Source organism: Canis aureus, chromosome 29 (assembly GCF_053574225.1).
Source record: "Canis aureus isolate CA01 chromosome 29, VMU_Caureus_v.1.0, whole genome shotgun sequence".
Classification (NCBI taxonomy): domain Eukaryota; kingdom Metazoa; phylum Chordata; class Mammalia; order Carnivora; family Canidae; genus Canis; species Canis aureus.
Window position 1 is genome coordinate 27,875,794 of NC_135639.1, and position 19,169 is coordinate 27,894,962.

At 47.0% G+C, this 19,169-nt stretch overlaps 1 protein-coding gene across 19 annotated transcripts in view; it reads right to left on the reverse strand.

Moving 5' to 3' along the window:
• The window catches only part of PAX2 (paired box 2), a 92,615-nt gene that overhangs the window by 57,627 nt on the left and 15,819 nt on the right, over window positions 1-19,169 (reverse strand). The window lies entirely within an intron of this gene.

Below are 19,169 nucleotides of genomic sequence, written 5' to 3' on the forward strand. Positions count from 1 at the left end.
AAGCTATCAGTTCCTCCATGGAAACTAAACTATAGGCTAAAAATAAAAATAATTTCAAAATAGTTTTTGTATATTCTAAGATGATAGATTCCCACTGGGTTCCTTAGATATTACCTTAGATATTATTTCTTTAGATATTCTGAATCACTTAGCCTTCTAAGACTGGCACTAAGAGCGATAATCCTTCCACCATGTGTCCCTGGGAGCCCAGGCCAGATACAATTTACCAGGCTAGATGGGCCATGGGGTTGGCCCAAGGGGGCAATAGTGATGGTTTATATGATGAATGGTAAGCATATGGATTGATTTAACTTCAAGATATGCATAGGTTTAAAAATTAAGGGGCAATGTGTTTAACTAACCATTTGGAAACCAGTCTGCAGTGCATGCCAAGCCCAGAGCGTGACCAGACTAGCTTCTTTCACCACCAGCCCTGCCCTCGTCTGTCAGGGCTTCTGGGCTAGAATTAGGGTCCACCAGCTGTCCACCCCATGGTCCTGCTTGGGAAGGTCCAGAAGACTGCCTGATGTGATGGTCCTCTCTGTCCATGCTCTGTGTCCTTCCCTGGCATGCCTACCTCCCTGGGCAAGATGAAGGAAGCCTGGAGGAAGTGCCCTGAGCAGCAGCAAAGGTGGGACCTGACCTCCTCGCCTCTTGCCCCTCCCATCTCTTACCCAGTGACTCCAGTATTCGAAACCAATCCATCAGTCTGTCTCCTGAAAGAATGTGATGTGGCTAAACCCTACAATTGCTTCCTATTACCAACAGAATCAATTCAAAATTCCTCAGCCAGGCCTTCAAAATCTTTCCCAATCTGGCTCCACCCTGGCTTTCCAATCTATTTATTTCTGTACCCCTCTTCCCCTCAGGGTCTAGCACAGAGCTGAAAGCCTGTTTTCTTGCTTACTCAATTCACACTGAGTGTCCCTAGACTCTGAACTCTACAAGGGCAGATGTCACACCCATTTCTCTCACTATTGTATTTCCAGCACCCAGTAACAGTGCCTGGTGTAATGTTAGCACTTAAAAACTATTTGCTGAATAACAAAAGAATGTTATTATTAATAATAATAAGGATAACATCTTAGGGAATGTAATGAGCTAATATATGTTCACTATGTACCAGGCACTGTGCTAAGTAGTTTACCTGGATTAATTTATTTCTCACAACTTCCTGTGAAGATTATTAACCCTTTTCTGCAGATGTGGAAACTGAGGCTCGGAGCACTAACATAACTTGCCCAAGGGCATATAGCTGTTAGGTAGCAGAATCAGGATTTAAACCCAGGAATCTGGCTCCAGAACCCATGCTGCTAACCACCGGGTAGAATAACTCATATCAAGAACAGAAGGTGGGGATCCCTGGGTGGCGCAGCGGTTTGGCGCCTGCCTTTGGCCCAGGGCGCGATCCTGGAGACCCGGGATCGAATCCCACATCGGGCTCCCGGTGCATGGAGCCTGCTTCTCCCTCGGCCTGTGTCTCTGCCTCTCTCTCTCTCTCTGTGACTATCATGAATAAATAAATAAAATCTAAAAAAAAAAAAAAAAAAGAACAGTAGGTAAAATCTATGAGGGGCTGGGCCTGAATAGAAGAGCTGCATATAATAGTAGTAAAAGAAATAACTAGAACTTATTTCATATTCACTAATGACAGCCATTGTGAGAAATGCATTTGCTCATTTAAATCCTAGCTACAACCCTATCAGATACGCATGTTCTCTATTACACAAAGGAGACCACGAAGTGGCTGAGCAATTTGCCTAAGGTCATACGCTTAATGGCACTGGAGTCAGACTTTGGGTCTGGGACTCCAATGTTTATAGGCTGAACCTATTACCTCTTAGTTATCTGTGTTTATTAACTATTTGGGCATAGTATTTTCCCATCTATGATCTGGACAACAGAGCAAATGCATGCGTAGACAATGAACAGAAATTGCATATAGCGGTGATACTAAACATGCTTAGCCCCTCTCCTGTATTTGATGAGCAGCACATCCACATTACAAAGGAACCACAATTTTAGGTTAAGTGGCTATGGGTTCAGTATTTTATATGCACTTGTAGGTTTTGGGTGTAGGATTTCCAAATACTCTGTATCTATCTATCTATCTATCTATCTATCTATCTATCTATCTATCATCTATCTATCTATCTATATTTAGTTTCCAAACCATGTACGTGATTATGTGATGGTCCTGTACACAAAAGTGTTGCTATGTTTCTAGAAACCATTACTATGATTAGTGTATCTTTATATTCATGTCTGTTCTGATGCATTGATCTAAGTTTTTTTGATCTAAGATTTATAATACTGGATATATTTATCAAAACCTACTTCATGAATTTCTGCCCCAGTTATGCCTATTTCTGACAAATATGTAAGCCATGGTCACACTCATCACTGGTCCCTTCCCAGAGTGTCTGGGATTCTCACATCACAACTGTGTTTTTATATTGGTCCATGCACCGGTATTGATGTGCATAAATGTGCACTTGTACACCTGTGTATCTTTCTGTCTATGGCTAGGACAGGGTGGGGGTGATGTGGAAATGAGAGAATTATTAAATGCCAAGTAGATGTGCAATAAATCCCATTGATTTTATAAACTCCAACTTGTCTTCAGTCTCCTTCCATTCTTTATCCTGGGGGCATTGCAACAAAAACCTATTTTAAATACTTTTACTCTCCCCCTCCCCCTCCCCAAAAAAGTGTCAATATTTTATTTGGATTTTTAACTTCGCTCCATAACAGTTGTTTGACCTCCTGACTCGTGCGAGTCACATAAATTCTGGGACTTTATTCAGGAGCCATGTTCCTGCTATTGAATAAGCAATTTGGGAGGGTGAATTAATGACTTGTGCTGTTGCTGGAAAGTCCCTGAAGAAATATTAAAATTGCTTGCAGACTGAATCGATACTCAGTGAACACCCAGCAAGAGGGCTTCGGCTCTGGAATGGCCACAGAAGGCAGGGTTTGGTGGAGGAAGGGGGAATTCCTGCACCCAGCTTGGTGAGCCCCCTCCCAGCCCACCCCCACCTTTCCCTCCATCCCTAGAGCTCTGTCATTTTCAGTAACAGCAAAGTCTTATTAAACCCCAGCCGGGATAGAGCTGATTTGTCCTGTCTCAGGAAGCAGGCTCAGGGGACATTTTATTCTCTTACTAGCAACCAGAGCCTGGAGGCCTTATTGAAGGTGATGGTCTGGACACATCCACCTGCTGGAGAAATGGGATGGTGCCACTGCATTCTGCAGGCTGCGCTGTGCCTGGGGATCAGGAGTGCACTGAGCTTGGGGATGCTGTGGCTGTGATCATTTTCTGCTGGGTGTGCAGAAGAGCTGGGTGCTGGACTGCCAGCTCCGTCTCTGTGTATGTTGAACCAGCATTCACTATTGCCCTGGTAGTCACATGCTTTCAGCCTTTGTGTATGGGTGTGCCTGCAGGATGGAGAGTTTGAATTGTGTTGGGTGTACGTTGCATTGCATTGTGCCCCAGTGCATTCCCGCAGCTGGCTTAAGGTTGGTTACTTGGTGTTTCATGATATTGTATTGAGGTGCCTGCACTTTGTGTAACACTGAGCTGGAGGAATTTAAGTATTGTTTAGCAGCAATGTCTGTGTTTTTGCTTTGAATTATTGTGTTCGTTGATCATATCAGCATCTTTTTTTTTTTTTTTTTTTTGTAATGTATGTCTCAGAGATTAGGTTAATGTGTGTCTCCTTGGTGATGTGGGTTGAGTAATGATGTTGGATCTGGGTGGTGGTGTAGGATTCGGTAATTGCTTTCTCGGTGTGATTGTGGGAGGTGGGTTAGAGGGCCCATCCTTTAGCTATTTTAGCTTATTCCAGCTTAGTCATTTGCACTGCTGCTTTCCAGAAGGAAGATTCTAGAGATGTGGGACAAATTTCTTCTCAATGACCAAATGCATAGTTGGAAGCCTGCTGTCCCTGATCCATGGGACACTTCGGATACAGGTCCTGGTTCCACCCTCCCTACCTCTGTCTAATGTGGGCAGTCAAACTCCAAAGCCAGACTCAATGCCTATTGAGAGTCTTGATCCCTGATGTGGCAAGAGAAGGATGGATGGGAGTAAACTCACCAATTCTAATGAACATGAACCCAAGTCCAACACAAATTCTAGTTCCCCAGTCCACTAGTCTCTGTGATTCTAGCCATCTGTACCTTCTGCCCTCCCAGCATCCCCAGATGACATGGCTCAACAGTGACCTGCACTCACAGCCCCCCCCCCCCCAACACACACACACCATGGAATAGTATGGGAACACCCACTAGGTGTGACTTTCTACTAGGGTGCAGGCTCTTTGTTCTGAGCTTGTAAGGAAATGTGTAACTACATCATTGGGCATGAGACTGCAAGTTACCAGAGCCCCACAAGAGACTGTACATGCCTGCGTTCCCTCTGATGGAAAGGTGATATGAAGTAGAACGTGGTGGGTGAGCACATGGGCTTTAGAACCAGTATTGCCTGGGTTCAAATCCTAGTTCTGCTGCTTAACCTGTGACCTGAGTAAGTTATTTAATGTCACTGTACTCCAGTTACCTCATTTATAAACAATCCTATAAAGCCCTATGGGGTTGTTTATGAGGCTTAAATCAATTAATACATGCAACATGCTTATAATGATTTTTACTATAGTAAGTACTTGTTAGCTACTATTATTATGAATATGAGGGCTTACCAAGTAAAGCAGCCATAAGATTGGCCTATGCGTGTGTACAAGCATATACACGTGTGTGCTAATATACATAAAACCCTAAGATGAGTAGAGGTATGTGTGTGGTTTAAGCAGAGAAGTGCAGAAACTGCAGTCAGGTAGCATGGAGGCAGGGGCCGTTCTCTCCTTGGGCTTCTGGTCCATTTGGACAGGGGCAGGGGCTGGGAGAGGATAGATTTCACCATTGCCCATCTCCATACCGAGGCTGCATCCAGCCCTGTGAGGATGAATAGGCAGAAAGGAAAATGGTGGCCCTTAAACATTTTATACTTATGGAAAAAATTCAAGGATACTTGAGTTTTCAGGATTCAAATTTAGCTTATTTAAAAGATTCACTTTCTAATTTAAAAAATCAGTACTGGAATGCTTGGCTGGCTCAGTTCATTGAGTGTCTGCCTTTGGTTCAGGTCATGATCCCAGGGTTCTGGAATCGAGCCCCACATGAAGCTCCCTGTTCAGCAGGGAGTCTGCTACCCCCTCTCCCTCTGTGTGCTCCCTCTCAAGTAAATAAATAAATAAATAAATAAATAAATAAATAAATAAATCTTTAAAAAAAATTTAAAATTAGAACCTTTGTCAGGCAATAAGTATAAATAAGGGATAGTGAAATCTAGGGGTCAAGTTGGGAAATAAGGAAGGCGTAAGAAAGAAATCAGATCAGTGAATATTAAGGCATTTGGGTGTGGATCTTATGAAAGTCCATTGAGCTGAACCTGGTTACCTACCCAGGCCAAATGGGCAGAGAGAGCCACAGGCAAGAATGGGATCAGGCCTTGGCCTCATTCCATGGGCCTTCCCATAAAGATGGGGAGCCAGAACACATCATTGTGAGTTTGGTAAACTTTGGTTTTCATCTTTGCTCTTATTGAGCACAGAGTAAATAGAATTTGTAGCTGTCCAGTTACTTTGAGTCATTGCACTTAATACGTTAAGCCCAAAGTAAAATTTTTCTCCTAAATTTGCTCCTTATAATCTTTTAGCTCTTAACAGTGAAAATACTTGCAATTAATCTCCCATGCCTCCCTGGAACATCCAGAGATGTGGGACAATAGTAGACAGATTGGTTGGAATTTGTCAAATATTTGCTTACTTTCCCCTCTCCCCTCTCTTTATCCTTTATCTTATCTTTACTTTCTCTTCTCTCTTCCCTTCCTCTTCCTGTTTACCTCCCTACTCTTCCTTCTATGACATTTAAGAATCAGAGAAACCCTTCAAAACCATCAAATAAGGATTTTTTTCATTACTGTTTCATTTTACCTTTTAAAAAAACTGACAAAATGCAAAGCACCACCACCCATGAAAATGCCATAAAGTCCAGAAAATGCCAACCTTCAACTCCTCAAGCACTAGTAGGCTCATTCCAGAGAAGGAGTGTGCAAGCATGCAAGCATATGAAGTTCACACATACACACACACACATACATACACACATGTGCGCACACACTGGCACACATCCACAGAGGCTGGGCTCTCAACATGAACAAAAGGGGCAATTATCTGACTAATTCTGTTCAGTGGTCATATAACTGACACATTGTGGGCTTTTTTCCTGCACACACATAGAACAGGCCCTTTCCTAAACCCAGCTAGGCTCGTAGTGGACCGTATTTCTCACTGGCATTCATGGTGCACATTTCTGTTCACAGAATATCCTTTCTGCTCAAGCTTTTTTATTTAAAAGAAATCATTGTTTATGCACACACAAGCCAGAAGTCACACACATTGATGCAGACATATAGGAAGAAATATACACTTCATGACTATGACTGCCATAATAACAACTAACATTTATTGAGCATTGCCAGGTGCAATGTGAAGCAGGTTTATGTGGATTAACTCACGTAACCCTCATGAGAGCCTGTGAGAGAGCTGTATGGTTATCCCCATGTTAGATGGGTGAAGAAACTGAGGGCCGGAGAGGATGTGAGATTTACCTATAACCACGTAGCCAGTGAGTAGGGAAGCTTGACTCAAACTCCAGCAATCTCTCCCAGAGCCCACTTTCTTATGTTTTCTGGGTTACGTAGGTTTGTGTGAATTGCCTGGCATGTAGCAGGTACTCAACAAAGGTTTTCTGAATGGACAAATTAAAGTATAAATGAACCAAAAAAGGCCATGCCTCCTAAGAACCCTATACTCTCCTTTAAGATGGCAAAATGGATTCCCTTATGGAAGCCAGGCCTCCAGACAGTTTACCCTTGTTTGGAGAAAGTGATTTGCCCTCTCAACCAACTTTCCAGGGAAAGCATCCACCGGCTTGTTCAGATACTTAACCTTCTGAGCACCAGCTCTCCAGCTGACTTTCAAGTCAAAACCAACCTCCTTTTAAGCCGGAAACCAGACCCAAATGCATCAAAGATGATTTTGAACCACAGCACTTTGTCACCCAGAATATTTTGCTCTGAAAACAGGTGTTTTCCAATGAAATGCAACATCAGTGAAATGAAAATGAGTGTTGATGCCTGGATAAAAACTTAGAAATCTGATCAATTATGTAGATGTCTCTAAATCACCAGATATTTGGCATCCTATTGACAACCCTCATAGATGATTGCCTAAGGGTCCTGGTTTCCATCCAGATGTTTGGGAGCTGTCACATTAACCTGTTTGTCAGCAGTGCTCATGCATTTCTAAGGGACATAAGTGAACACTGAAAAGGACAAGGATAACCTAGAATAAAGCAGAATAAAGAGGACAGGGGTAGCAAGCTATTTAACAAAACTAGTCAAGCAGTCTCCATCTGGGAATGGGTTGCAGCCTTGGAGATCCATTAGAATGTGGATCCAGCTCACAAGAGACTCCTGTGCTCAAAGACCTTTACAAACCCCTAAGGCTGTATTCTTGGCTGTCTGCAGAACCAGACCCAAACAGATCCCTGGATCAGTCCCACTGGCCAGCAGAGAGAGCCCAGGTTACGGCCAAGTCCACCTCTTCATGCTGACACAGCCTCATCTACCCTCTGCACGCCTGCATGCCTGTGCACAGAGTATCTCTATGTGTTGTCAGACCAAGCTGTAGATTTTGCAATGCTTGGTGTAAATCTGGTTTGTGACTTTGTATGTGTACCCCTATTTGTGATTTAGTGCTCTGCTTTTTATCATGTCTCCACTTCCATTTTCTTTCCCTCTCTACTTTTTAATGCCCTTTACAACTTCCTTATCCATAGAGCAGCATGGCGACCTTTCAGTGTCTCTACTAATCTACCCACATGATTTTTCTGACCCGTGTTTTCTCTCCATTCAACTTAATTTATGTTTTGGTAAATAGGAACTTTAGATTATCCCATTCAACAGTATTTAGGGTTACTGCTTTTTATCAAGGCATCATGGCACTAAAGGACTCCCTGTAAGGGACATTTGTTTAGAATTCATTATGAGTGACTGGTTCTCCCTACACATGAGAAGCCTGCGTGCAGGCGGGCGTGCCTGCACAGCGTCCTCGGTTTGTGCCTCTCTGCTCCATTGCCCTATGTCAGTGCTGCTTGGCACTGGCAAGAAGAGATCAGTGAAACCACGATGTGGAGAGCAGCAGCCCCTCAAACTGCTAGAGATAAATCCAGGCCCCAGGCCCTCCCTGCAGATGACCCCTTGGTTCTTTTAGGAGGAGGTCCACGCATGCCTGGCAGGGCTGGTTCCTCCAGATTCTCCCTCCCACGCACACACTTCATCTCCAAGCTGCAGCCGAGGCTTGTGATGACATTACTCACAAGTGAGATTTTGGGACTCTCTTCTCTTAGAGGTGTGAGTTGGAAGTGGAGGGGGCAGCAGGGAGCAGGGGCAGGGGGAGACCAGAGCAATGCCTTCCTAGATTTCTGGGTCATCTACTATCTTGTTCTCCCTCTCTTCAATTTTTTCCACACCCTCTCCTCATTTCTGACTCTGTTTGACCTTGAACTCTGTCCTCTCCCTTCACATTAGAATGTGTCTCAAGAGACAGCACTTCCAAAGAAGCAGTTACCTGGCCAGAGAGGCCTGGAGACCAGTAGCCAGAGGGGCCAGCCCATCACTCCACTCCTGGAAATAAATCCCATTGTATTTGCATTTTAATTTTCCACATAAACAAAGGCCCAGAGTACTCGCTTGGGCAGCATCACTGGACAAATTTAATTAGAAATGAAAAGTTTATAGGGCCCTCTTTAATGCGATTAATGCTCAGTTAACATTTATCACATTCGTATGCTGGAATCGCCTTTTCTAAGCAGCTACTGGCCATGAAATGAATTTCTCTCAACTTTTTTGTACCCACCCTGGGAGGTCATCTCCTAAGCAGTCTCCAGGCTGTCTCTCTGGAGCCAGGAACTACCCAATCCTCAGGGCCAAACTAAGGGGAAGTGAGGGAGGAGGAAAAGGCGGGAGGGTAGGGGGTGTAAGAGTGATGGTGGCCACTGTTTTTAGGGGGGAGCTGGACCAAACCAGGGCTGTATCCTCTGAAAAGAACTGAGTGCCCAGTCCAGAAGACTGGCCAAAAGGCTTCAGAGCCACTTCCCTAAAAAAAAAAAAAAAGACCTCCCTTCCCAACATACATACTCAGTCCACTTCTATGGCCAAAAAACAGGCTTTAGCTGGAGCTGGCCTGTGTCAGTTACCTCCAGCTCTCACTTCTTTCCTCCTGTCTAGGCTGTCTCTCTTCTATCTCTTTACCCTCTCATCAGGGGTTCCATTAGACTGTTCCCATACCCAGACCCATGGTGATGGGGAAAGGAACCTGAGTCCTGACCCCAAGGAGTACCTCATTTCCTCTGACTCTCCCAGAAGCCAGACAGTCACGGTCTGTGGGAAGGCTGCCTGCCCTGGTGTCAGCTCCCTAGAGAAGCCAAGTGGAGTGGGGGAACATGAAACCTATATTGGTCCCCAGAGGAAGGATGGCCTTCCTTATCTTATCACATTCTCTTCCCTCTTCAATTAGAGTCTACTGAGATTGGCCTCCTAACCCAAACCAGCTAACCTGAGGCGGAGGAGGAGAGAGAGGAAGGAAAAATGTAAGGGATAGGGGGGCAGGAGAGGATGTAACCTCTCTGCAGATGATAAAAAGAGATAAACAACTTGACCTGTGTCCCTCCTTAAATACACACTCCCTTTGATGATCTCGACAGGCATAAACCAAGCACTGCCATCAGTAGTACTCCTCGTAGGCATGTTACACACCCATGACCCAGCCGATCACTACACCCTCATCTCTAGCAGAGAAAATGCATGTTCACACACACAGACTATGTTGAGACCCTTTGTACCTGACCAGACTCCCACTCATCAACCCATCAGGAGATCTATCGTCCATTCAACCCGCGCTTGCCAGATAACATTAGCTAATATCCCAAATAGGCAGGTGGCCCAAGTGTTGGCAGAGACTTTCATTCTGACCAAACAATCCCTTCAGCTGGAAACTCTCTGAAGAGCAAACCACCAGCCCCCTGTTTGACAAGACTGACTCCTTTTAAGAGCTCCCTGGAATACCAGAACCATTTAGACAGCTTCCCAGGACACACACGCTAGGCTCAGCTAGATACCACACACTCTTTCCAGAGTTCACAGGCTGTTTCAAAACAGAGTCATGCAGAGGCCCCCTCAACGCATAGTCACCAACTTAGAGGTGGTATGGTATGACATAGAGGCAGGCACCATCCTGGCCTCTAGAATTAGGGTAGAGAATCACGAGATAAGAAGCAAAATAAAGGTCTCTTCCCTGACCGTCTCTGTGGCCTGTCAAGCCAGATACTGCATACAAAGCACCTGGTTTTCCTGCAGCTTTCTCCACCAGCCCAGTAAAGACCCTGAGGCCAAGCGGGAGTGTTAAGGCAGGAGATAGCGGCCTTGGTGCTTGCTCCCATTTGCTCAAGCTCTGTGGCTACTGTTGTCATCCCTTCCTGCCCTCCTCCTTTCTCTCCCAGACCTATAAAGCCTTCCTCTCTGATTTCTTGACCTTGCTATGCCTACAAGGTAGGTACCGTGCCCCTTGCAGCCTGCTGCCCTGTCATAGAGCCTTTGTGCTACTCCTGCCAGGAGCTGCCCAGGGCGTCCTCTGGCTTCCTCTGTTCCTGCATGGCTGCAGACTGAGCTCACTGCAGAGAAGTCCAGGCAGGGCTGAAGGCAGGCAAAAGAGGAAGTCCAGAGCAAAGTGGCCAAAAGCTCCCAGTTGGGGGCCCTCTAAATCTGGAACACTTAGGAAGTGAGGACCTCCCCCCTTCCTCTTGGCCTCTCTCCCACCCTCCCTGCTGCTGGGGACCAGGCTGCAGCAACGACACCGCAGTGGCTACACGGCCGTGGCCGGCCTGCCGTGTGGTGTGCTGCCCGGTACAGGTGGCCATGGGCCCCAGCTCCTGCGACTTGACCTCCCATGCCACTTCCTCTGCTCTGCCACCTTTCTCCTTCCTGGCCGACCTTCCTGAGGTCCCCCTCAGCCTGATCTACCAGCCTCCCAGAGCTCAGGCTCCCTCCAACCACCTCTAAGCACTACCAGAGGCCCTTGGCTGAGATGCTAGGGATCCAACCCCCTTTTCAAGTTCCTGGAGCCCCCTGCTTTATCCTCTGGCCATGGACTGCTCCCTTCTCACCCAGCCAAGCCAGCTCAGAGGCCTCTCCCTTCCACCCCTTGGCCTCCCCACCTCCTTTCTCATTCTTCAGCCCTCCTTCAGACTTCCATCCTCCCCTCCCACTCGTGCCTCACCCTCCCTCGCCCTCACTGTAGAGACCCGACTCTCCCCTCCATTTGTCTTCCTCAGGGGCCTGTGGGCTAAGGAGCTCAGGAAGCATCACCTGCACCCCTGCACCTGCATTGATAGTGCTCTGGTCTAAAACAGAGAAGAAAAGCTCTGTCTGGTTACACGGCCCAGGGATCAAATCAGGCTTAAAGCTGTGTTTTCTTTGACCAAGCACAGGGTTTTTAAAACTTGAATCTTCCTGCCTGTAGGCTGGGCCTGCATATTCCAGCCCTTTCATCCAGCTCTCACCAACACCATCCCATCTTCTGCAGCCCTACTTTCCTCCCTCTACATCCCTATGATAAACCTGACCTTTCTAGAATGCCAACAACTCCTGGTTTCTCTCACTCTCACATGAAAAACAAAATATCTTCTTATTATGTTACCTCTCAAAAACCAAAAGAATGAGTCCGGTTATTCTTGTCATTGCTGAGGATAAGCTACAAGAGGAACCTGGTCCTATGGCTTCTCCCATCTCCCTCCCTCCCTCCCTCCTACACACCTTCTTCTCCTACCCACGGTGGGGGTGGGGATGGGAGGAACAGCACAAGGCCTTCCTCCTTCTCCTACAATGCCAGGTCATTCACTCTCCTCTTATTTCCTACCCCCAACAGCTCCTCGGGGCTCCAGGCATCTGCTGGTGCCATCATGCACTGCCTGGTCTCCAAGGCCTCGCCAACCCCCAGTTATGTGTTTCTCACACATAAACTCTTCCTTATTTCCCTGGTACTTGGGTTCCTGGGGAAGGGTTTGGAGACTGGCCCTTGGGAGAACTCTGCCAATGACTGTGTTCCCCGTGCTGCTGCCACGCCTCCTGCTGGAGGGACCTGCACCCCTTGGTGGGTCTCTGCACTAGAGCTCTACAGGAAAGAGGCCCCCTGGGAAGAGCATCTTTTTAACTGTTTATGCAGTTGGTCCCTACCTAGTCCTGCCGGACTCAAGTGTTGAAGTGAAGATGGACAGCTGACTACACAGCTCTCTAATACAAAGGAGACATCACTACAGCCAAGCCCCTCTTTTGGGGGGCTAGCTGGAATGTGGAATGTTACAGCGCAAATAAAGATTGAAGGAAAATTTGACCTCAGTTTGCCCAAATTATGAAACAAAGAATCTTCAGCGGAGCCCTGTTATCACCCAATGGCCCAATGACTGCCTCCCTGATTGACCTGATGGGCCAAGAACAAGGTGTCCAGTCTTTGTCTGTGACTGCAGGACACATTCTTTGGAATTTCCTCCCTTTCCTCTTGGCCTCGGAGCCCTTGTACCAAAGAGCAGGCACAGTATACACATATAAAACCACACTCACTGAGGATGTCAACCTCTATGCCTAAAACCATTGTGAAGCATGTTCAAGCCGCACCTTGACAGCACCAAAAACAACAGGTTCAACAGGAGGAAAACATTCAACCCCCTGGCTTACTGGTAGACAGATAAACCCAATGTGATTTAATTTCCCACCTGTTTACTTCATTTGTCATTTGGGCATTAGTTGTGAGATACTGATTCCAATGCCTCAGATCTGTCAGGGGCCCTTCTCTCTTTTCTAGACTCACCTGCATGGCTAGGTGAGCTACACTGGCCATAGCAGTACCTGTGACTGCTTCCCTTGTAAGAATCTGAACTCAGGGTAGCCCCGGTAGTGCAGCAGTTTAGCGCCGCCTGCAGCCCAGGGTGTGATCCTGGAGACCTGGGATCGAGTCCCATGTCAGGCTCCCTGCATGGAGCCTGCTTCTCCCTCTGCCTGTGTCTCTGCCTCTCTCTCTCTCTCTCTCTGTCTCTGTCTGTCTGTCTCTCTCTCTCTCTCATGAATAAACAAATAAAATCTTAAAAAAAAAATCAGGACACCAGGCTGGGGGCATGGGGGGGTAGCAGCAGGGATTCAGAGAAGTAGCAGCTCAGCTTAGACCCCTTTACTGCACTTTTTTATTTTTTTTTAAGATTTTATTTATTTATTCATGAGAGACACAGAGAGAAAGAGGCAGAGACATAGGCAGAGAGAAAAGCAGGCTCCCATCGGGGAGCCTGATATGGGACTTGATCCTGGGACTCCAGGATCGTCCTTACTGCTCTCTATTTTAAAGAACAGAAAGTGAAGGGGTGTCTGCATGGCTCAATCAGTTAAGCGTCGAACTCTTGATTTCTGCTCATAATCTTAGGGTTGTGAGATAGAGAGATAGAGTGCCCCCCTCCCCTTTGTTTCAGGCTCTGTGCTTAGCAGGAGTCTGCTTGGGATTCTTTCCTTCTCCCTCTGCCCCTCCCCCCACATGCTGGCTCTGGCATGTGTGAGTTCTCTCTCTCTCTCTCAAATAAATAAATAAATCCTAAAAAAAAAAAAAAAAAACAGGAAATGAAAAAATACATATACATATACATCTTTCCTCTTACTATGAGACCTCTAACTCCAGGTAGTAACAAGGAGAGACTCAAGACAAATCTGAGAACTAAGAGAGGAAGTTACTGAATAGCTAGAGCTGGAGATCCAGGGAACTGGGAGCAGACAGGGGAGCCCTTGGCTTACCGTGTTCCTTTCTCAGTCGCCCTGACAAGATGGGGAAGCAGGACCCCTATCCCATGTGGGTTCATAACAAGCCCCTCCTCAGAGTGCAGGCTCTTGGTAGCATGTGTGTGTGTGTGGGGGGGGTATTGATCATCTTCTCTACCAGTTACTACCACTGCCACTCTTTCTCTGGAAGCGGTAATGTTCTAGTCTGTAAGTACATGCCATCACATATGCAACCATACTATCCTCACGTGCACCAGAATGAGCCAGTTTCCCAACTGTTTCCTCCCACACCAACTTCCAACAGTGCTTCTCATCCCCTGGACCTACTCTGCACAGTAATTTGCTCCTCCTGCCAATATGCACGCAGCACCGCTGCTCTGCCCTGCCACAGCCCAATCCTTCCCCAACCTTCTTTCTCCAGGCACCCTGTTTCCCTTCTCCAGGGGCTGCTCCTGCCTGGCCCCATCTCCACTGGATAATTCCCCCTGTGGCCCCTGTATTGAACTGTTGTGTTGTCCATTTCCCTGTGACAAGGGCTCTGGTTACAGAGTTATTGATTGGTTTTCATGCAGACAGATGGGCCCTTCCCAAGCTCCCATCGAAATCCCTGGCTCTATGGGCTGATTGTTGCCTCTCGGGGTGTAGGATTGCACTGGAGACCACCCTCCACGCAACCTCCTTTGCCCAGGTCCTGGACGGTAATAAATGGAGGCAGCCTGAACGATAATAAAAGCAATTGAGTAGGTTACCTGTGCCGACACAAGATTTATGCCTCTTCATATTTGATGTGATGGTTTTATTGACTTCTCAAAATAGTTGGGACACTATTTATTTAGTTAGTTAGGAGGAGTTTCCCTCTCTTTTCTTCTTTGCACCGCCCTCCAAAACCTACCTGGAGTTCTCCTTAGGGACAACCGGGCCTGTCTCTCTCTTCTCTGGAGTTGCCAGCTGAGGTAAGAACCCAGGGCAACCAGCCATTGCTCTCACCTAAAGGCCATTCTCTGGCTGGAAAGCCCACTCGGAACCAACCAACAAGGGAAACAGACGAATACAACTGCTGGCCAGGAAGCCTAAAGTAACTAAAGGAACAAAAACAGCTTTTCAGGAGGACCACGCCAGCACACTTAAGAAATAAGATCAACAGGGATGCATGGGTAGCTTAGTGGTTGAGCACCTGCCTTTGGCTCAGGGCATAATCCTGAGGTCCTGGGATCAAGTCCCACATAAGGCTCCCTGCATGGAGCCTGCTTCTCCCTCTGCCTATGTCTCTGCCTCACTCAGTGTCTCTCATGAATAAATAAATAAATAAAATCTAAAAAAAAAAAAAGAAAGAAAGAAAGATCAAAGTTGGACCTATTTCACATGTTAGTCAAATTATGGGTGATCTCAGCAGCGGAGAGCCCTCTCTGGAGAAGGACAGGCTTCCCAGACAGAAACTGGCATATTTGTGGCCCTAGTCGGGTAAGGCCCCGGGCCACAAAAGGCAAGTTCTCTGTCCTTATTTCTCCTACTCCTCTGAGGACATAAGTCTTCTTCTTAGCCCACTAACTTGCCTTGACCCTTTGCCATGAGACCAACAGCCCTGACTACCAAACAGCTACAAGGGTATGGAGATGTGGCAAGTAAAGCTGCCCTTCTGGCTCAGACTCAGGCCAAGCCAGGTTCTAAGAGTCTATGAGTCAAATGTGCAATGTTCTAGAACCTGAATTTCAAAAAAAGAGACACAGACTCCAGCCCTGAACATGTCTTCAGCATTTCCAGTTTTTCTTTTCTTTCTTTTTTTTTCTTTCTGATAGGTCTTCAAATGAACAGCTGGCCCACTACTGTTGCCTCAAAGCCACCAGACCTCTGATGAGGCCTGCAAATGACACAGGATGGAATCCCTGAACAGTCCTGCGGCTGTCCCCTTGAAGCCACTGTTGCCACCGCTAGGAAAATGAACATGCTTACTTAGAGCCAAAGGGGCTGAGAGAGAGTGTGGGTAGCAGGTGATCAGTGAGAAACTGACTCTGGAAGAGTCCACTCTGAAGATCTAAGGGCAGGGAATGCCCTGATCCCAAGAGTGTAGGGCAGGCTGGAAAAGTTAAGAGAGCAATGGCCTTTTTGTCAGCTCATTCCAAGAGAGCACCCTCAGGGGATCCTCCGTAACCCTAGACTCTACCTGGAGTTCGAGCCTGTTCTTTCAAAGGAGCTGTATACTCTGCACAGAGCAACAGCCAAGCCAGAAGACTTTGGCATATAATCAGGAAAATCCTCCCTGCCTAGTCAATTGCTCAGCGATATAATGAGGTGATTTTCTCCCCCTTTGGTAACATGGATCTCGCTCCATCTCTTCCCCCCCTAGGCCATTTCCCACACCAGGTTTCAATCTCAAGTCACCTGTTTATAAACATCCGTCCTCTACAGCGGCAGTGTACAAGCTGAAGAGCTGGCAACTCCATGCTCAGTGATCAGTAACCCAATATTGAGAATGAGTCACATAAATTCCACATGCTAAGCAATCTAGTCAACCCTCTGGATTTTTGACAGTGGTCTCTGGGGGCTGGAGTGGGTTTGGGAGGCCTCTCTGACCTACTCTACTGACTCAGAGAGGTATTTCTCTGAGGATTTGCCAGTGGAGTATGTGGATTGAATGTCTGAGCCTTTATCGCGACAGGATCAGAGAAAACCAAAACCAATTTTAAAGCATGAAAAGCAATTTAGTTTATAACCATAACAGCATATTTCAAGTGCGGCGACAGCATCTGTTTTGAGGAGGAGAAGATTAAAAAAACTCACAATTTGGCTCAGGTGGGTGAGCATGTGTGGACTTCCTGTCTTGCCAATCACCAGACATGCACACACTTACAATGATTATAAAGTACCTAAGACAAGTGGGCACCTCACCAACAGTAAGACTCTAAACTCAAGAACCACCAGTGCCCCTATGCACCACACTTTCTGCACAAAGGAAAATCTCCAGGCTCTTCCAATGGTGAGTGAAAATTCACAAAGTTCCTGATACCTCCAACACTGGCAGAAACATCCTGCCTTTATCATGTTTCAGGGTAAAACAACAAATCTCAGATAAACCATTCCCCCTTTAGAGAAAAGCACCTACAAGGATGAAGCTGAGAACATGGGGCCCTACATGCACCCTTCCAGCCCCAACTCAGCAGCACACTGGGAAGCCCTCAGAATTCTTTCCCAGATTTGAACCGTGATAGGCTTCTGTCCCAAAGTGTCATCGAAAACACCCTGTTTACTCCTTGACGACAAAACAAGCCAGGAAGCCTAACTGCAGACGCAGGGCTGGCTGCCCAGGCTGCCAGTGGCTTCCCTGTTCTTCTCCTCCCACCCCTCTCCATCTCCAGCAACACCTGCCCACAGATAGCTATTTCTACATGCCCAAAGGAAGCCGTGGTGCCCCTCAGGTGGTAGGGCTCCACGCTGAGCCGATTCTGCAAGCTCTCAGTGCTATCAAGCTGAGGCCATTCTTCTACTCTCAACCCACTCTTTTCCTCCTCGCTCCTCTACTTTCTCCTAGTTCTGGGGAGTGCACCCCAAAGCTTCTGAGCTTGATCCTGGGATCACTTCTACCCTGCTTTCTGGCATGAGCCAGCTGCCCAAAACACCTCAGCCACTGAAGGTATATGTTGGGGAAGAGGGACAGGGTGCTAGATGGGGTCGTAGGCAAGGGATGCTGCCACCAGAAGTGCCTTGATTGCTCCAACCCTCTACCCAAAAGAAAAGCAAATTGCCTTAACTGTGCATGTCTTGGGTTCCTCTAAAGGCCTGCAAATCCTATCACGGACAACAAGCATTTCTCTTGAACGTCCCCCAGTACACCAGCACCCAGTCCCAGCAACATCGCTCCTCAGCAGGCTGCTCTCCGCCCAAGATCTCTGTTCCAACTCACTCCCAGGACCAGCAGACAGCCAAAGGGCTGAGTCTCCAGATAACTCAGAAAACAAATGCTTTGTCCCCAGCCCTTCCCCAAAGGCCAGTCCTGCCCTAGCCCCAAAGCTTCCCCAGTCTGCTCTGGCTTTTAAATGCAAAGGACACATTCCTCTCCCAAACCACCCGGAGTCTTTCTCCAGCTCCTTCTGAAAGTGTCTGAATGTCAAACCGCTATGCTTTCAGTACCTAGCGAGCCAGGCCCAGGGAGCTGGAGGGTTTTCGGAGGGTGTATAATTAGCTGATCAGTATTATGTTACCCTGTTCATAACTGAATAACCATTTTAATACAGATGGCACACACTGGGATAATTTCTGGGGTCGCCTCGCAGTACGTTACAGCACGAGTGTGGCAGAGGGAATCTTCTTTAGCCAAGGTACATTCTACCAGCTAATTTTACCTGCTGTTTTCAGGATGATTTGGGATAATTCCATATCATTTGCAAAATATTAAAAAAAACTTGATACGTGATGCCAGTTTCAGCAAAAGGCACTATCCAAATTATTAGTTGTCCTGATAATGAGTCTATGAAGAGTACAAAGAATAACAAGGGTATGAAACCCTCAGCCTTCTTCTCATTTGGGAATCTGCCTTAAAATGGGGGACAGGGGTTGAAAGGCTGGCCAAGCTGTCTGGAACTTGTACAGGGTCTCTGTTGATGTCAGACTGTACAGTTCTGTGATGTTGAAGCCATCCTGGGTTCTTGCATCCAATTGCTGTTTGTATGTGTTGTGCCCAACACAGCCCCATTTGCACACTGGTGTGGTATACATACATGGAGTGTGCATGTATACTTTCCCAGAGAGCATGCTGGAGTAACTTGGGGACTGGGAGACTATCTTGCACAATTATATGTCGAGCTGACTCCAGCCTATGCCATCCCCATGTCACTGAGCCTTTCATCCATGAAGACTTTTCCCCTGGCCCTAAGCATCCTAAAGTTGAACCTCGAGGTCCAGGGCTCTCCCTGCCTGCCTGGTGTCCCACTCCTTGTCCAGTTTCTCTACTTCCTGCCAATTGCCGGCTGGTGGTTGGCGACTGCTCTGCAGGCCTGGATACCCGTGCATGTAGACCGGAAATTTGTGCTGAGCTGCCTAGCAAGGACAGGGCTCCTGGGATGCAAGCTTTGTGGGAGTTGGTGGGGAGGGTGGGGAAGCCAGGATAGGCGGCTGCCCCTGGGGAAGGGAGCATGCCTTTAGAAAGGGAAGTCTGTTTGGAAGCGATGAATAGACACTGGTCATTTTAAAGGCTGCGGGCTGTGATTGTCTCTAGATACTGAGGCACGTAATCTTGGAG